Raw genomic sequence first — 3,727 nt, 5'->3', positions numbered from 1 at the left:
AAGAGGTCAAAAACAGGTTGTTTCCCTGTACGGCTGTTGGAGAACACAGAAGCACTTATCAATGACTTAAGACTCTTTTAATTGCACAAGTTGGAGTTCTGTGTTGTGATTGTATTTGTTTACCATGACTCACCCAGCTCCCTGTAACAGCTACTGAGTACACCACAGTGATAACAGGAGTCACGTTCAAATCCTTCAGAAATACGTTTGGTTTAAAAGGAATTAACTTCCCTGTGCGCTGTGCAGCCCAAGCCTTGATGAGGAGTGTACACTTCGAGGAGAAGGGACAGGGGCTTGAACCTGGCATTGGCCTAGTGGCTACTGGCTAGTCTGGTGGCTACTGGCTAGTCTGGTGGCTACTGGCTAGTCTGGTGGCTACTGACTAGTCTAGGGGCTAGTGGCTACTGGCTAGGGGCTAGTGGCTAGTCTATGGGCTAGTCTAGGGTCTAGTGGCTACTGGCTAGGGGCTTGTGGCTAGGGGCTTGTGGCTACTGGCTAGGGGCTTGTGGCTACTGGCTAGGGGCTTGTGGCTACTGGCTAGGGGCTTGTGGCTACTGGCTAGGGGCTTGTGGCTACTGGCTAGTGGCTACTGGCTAGGGGCTAGTGGCTACTGGCTAGGGGCTAGTGGCTACTGGCTAGGGGCTTGTGGCTACTGGCTAGCGGCTTGTGGCTAGTGGCTAGCGGCTACTGGCTAGTGGCTAGCGGCTAGTTTAGAGGCTAGTGGCTAGTTTAGGGGCTAGTGGCTAGTCTAGGGGCTACTGGCTAGTCTAGTGGCTACTGCTTTTTCTAGTGGCTAGTCTAGGGGCAACTGGCTAGTGGCTAGTCTAGGGGCTAGTGGATGGTCTAGGGGCTAGTGGATGGTCTAGGGGCTAGGTGGCTAGTCTAGGGGCTAGGTGGCTAGTCTAGGGGCTAGGTGGCTAGTCTAGGTGGCTAGTCTAGTGGCTAGTCTAGGAGCTAGTGGCTAGTCTAGTGGCTAGTCTAGGGGCTAGGTGGCTAGTGTAGGGGCTAGGTGGCTAGTCTAGGGGCGAGGTGGCTAGTCTAGGGGCTAGTCTAGGGGCTAGGTGGCTAGTCTAGGGGCTAGGTGGCTAGTGGCTACCGGCTAGTGGCTAGTCTAGGGTCTAGTGGCTACCGGCTACTGACTCCTGGCTAGTGGTTGGGCTGTGTGAATGTCTGGGCTTAACATGGAGAAGCACTGAGGTTGTGTGTGAGTGACACAACAACAGAGCGTCCACTGTATAGTGGAAACCCTGGAAGTAAGGTATTTGTTTTAGCAGTAGGCTTCACTCCAACAACAGCAGCAGAGAAGGCAGGAAACTCATGGAGGCCTATTGTCCTCTAACTTTAATTCTTCCTGTTCCAGTCACCAATTGCTTTCCTGTATAGCCCTGCTTACAGCTACTGATACCGCCAGACAGTAAAGACGGACTTTGCAAATGGAAATAATTTTACTGCATCGTTGTTTTAATAGTAGAAGACACACATACAGTGGGGAGAACAAGTATTTGATACACTGTTGATTTTCCTACTTAAATTACAGACCTCTACATGCTTTGTAAGTAGGAAAACCTGCAAAATCGGCAGTGTATGTATGTATACACACACACACACACACACACACACACACACACACACACACACACACACACACACACTAGGGTAGGGTGTTTGGCTTCTGTGGCTCTCACCACCTCACACTGAGATGTGAGGACCAGACTGGATACATGAGGTGGACCAACCCTCTACGGATGAATAGAGGTTGACTTGAGGAACGCTTATGCTGTTCAACACGGTGTACAGAATACCAGGTTATGCTGTTCAACACAGTGTACAGAATACCAGGTTATGTTGTTCAACACAGTGTACAGAATACCAGGTTATGCTGTTCAACACGGTGTACAGAATACCAGGTTATGTTGTTCAACACAGTGTACAGAATACCAGGTTATGCTGTTCAACACAGTGTACAGAATACCAGGTTATGCTGTTCAACACGGTGTACAGAATACCAGGTTATGTTGTTCAACACAGTGTACAGAATACCAGGTTATGTTGTTCAACACAGTGTACAGAATACCAGGTTATGCTGTTCAACACGGTGTACAGAATACCAGGTTATGCTGTTCAACATAGTGTACAGAATACCAGGTTATGTTGTTCAACACGGTGTACAGAATACCAGGTTATGTTGTTCAACACAGTGTACAGAATACCAGGTTATGTTGTTCAACACGGTGTACAGAATACCAGGTTATGCTGTTCAACATAGTGTACAGAATACCAGGTTATGCTGTTCAACACAGTGTACAGAATACCAGGTTATGTTGTTCAACACGGTGTACAGAATACCAGGTTATGTTGTTCAACACGGTGTACAGAATACCAGGTTATGTTGTTCAACACAGTGTACAGAATACCAGGTTATGCTGTTCAACACAGTGTACAGAATACCAGGTTATGCTGTTCAACACAGTGTACAGAATACCAGGTTACTTTGTTCAACACGGTGTACAGAATACCAGGTTATGCTGTTCAACACAGTGTACAGAATACCAGGTTATGCTGTTCAACACAGTGTACAGAATACCAGGTTACTTTGTTCAACACGGTGTACAGAATACCAGGTTATGCTGTTCAACACGGTGTACAGAATACCAGGTTATGCTGTTCAACACGGTGTACAGAATACCAGGTTATGCTGTTCAACACGGTGTACAGAATACCAGGTTATGCTGTTCAACACGGTGTACAGAATACCAGGTTATGCTGTTCAACACAGTGTACAGAATACCAGGTTATGTTGTTCAACACGGTGTACAGAATACCAGGTTATGTTGTTCAACACGGTGTACAGAATACCAGGTTATGCTGTTCAACACAGTGTACAGAATACCAGGTTATGCTGTTCAACACAGTGTACAGAATACCAGGTTATGCTGTTCAACACAGTGTACAGAATACCAGGTTATGTTGTTCAACACAGTGTACAGAATACCAGGTTATGCTGTTCAACACGGTGTACAGAATACCAGGTTATGTTGTTCAACATAGTGTACAGAATACCAGGTTATGTTGTTCAACACAGTGTACAGAATACCAGGTTATGTTGTTCAACACAGTGTACAGAATACCAGGTTATGCTGTTCAACACAGTGTACAGAATACCAGGTTATGCTGTTCAACAATGTGAAACAAATAGTACTCTCCTGTTCAACACGGTGTACAGAATACCAGGTTATGTTGTTCAACAAGCGTACAGAATACCAGGTTTGTGTGTCTAACGGTGTACAAAACTCAGGTTATGCTGTTCATCCACAGCTCTGTCTCTGAATACCAGAGCTTATTTTTCAACACAGTGTACAGGCGTCCGCCCACAGGTCTTGTGTTGTTCAACACGGTGTACAGAATACCAGGTTATGCTGTTCAACTTGGTGTACAGAATACCAGGTTATGTTGTTCAACACGGTGTACAGAATACCAGGTTATGTTGTTCAACACAGTGTACAGAATACCGGTTATGTTCTTCAACACGGCGTCCGTACCAGGTTATGTTGTTCAACACGGTGTACAGAATACCAGGTTATGCTGTTCAACACGTGTCCAGAATCAGGTTATGCTGTTCAACCAGTGTACAGAATACCTTGGCGTTGCGTCAACACCGTGTACAGTCTTGGTTATCCCGTTGTTCTTGGCGTGTACAGAATACCAGGTCTTGGCGTCCGTCCAGTAC

The 3,727-nt window shown here is 46.3% G+C and overlaps 1 long non-coding RNA gene across 2 annotated transcripts; it reads left to right on the top strand.

Moving 5' to 3' along the window:
* The first annotated feature begins 1,019 nt into the window (after positions 1-1,019).
* LOC127908221 (uncharacterized) lies at positions 1,020-3,174 on the top strand. Of its 2 annotated transcripts, none has more exons than XR_008066399.1 (5): positions 1,020-1,805; positions 1,976-2,077; positions 2,316-2,383; positions 2,792-2,995; positions 3,098-3,174. It is a non-coding gene; the product is annotated as an uncharacterized LOC127908221 (long non-coding RNA). The 2 variants fall into 2 exon arrangements; XR_008066398.1 differs by having other exon boundaries at positions 3,064-3,152.
* Positions 3,175-3,727: the final 553 nt, after the last annotated feature.

The sequence above is a fragment of the Oncorhynchus keta genome, chromosome 1, assembly GCF_023373465.1.
Source record: "Oncorhynchus keta strain PuntledgeMale-10-30-2019 chromosome 1, Oket_V2, whole genome shotgun sequence".
Classification (NCBI taxonomy): Eukaryota; Metazoa; Chordata; class Actinopteri; order Salmoniformes; family Salmonidae; genus Oncorhynchus; species Oncorhynchus keta.
The sequence above is the reverse complement of the archived record's forward strand: the minus strand, read 5'-3'. Positions and strand labels throughout refer to the sequence as shown.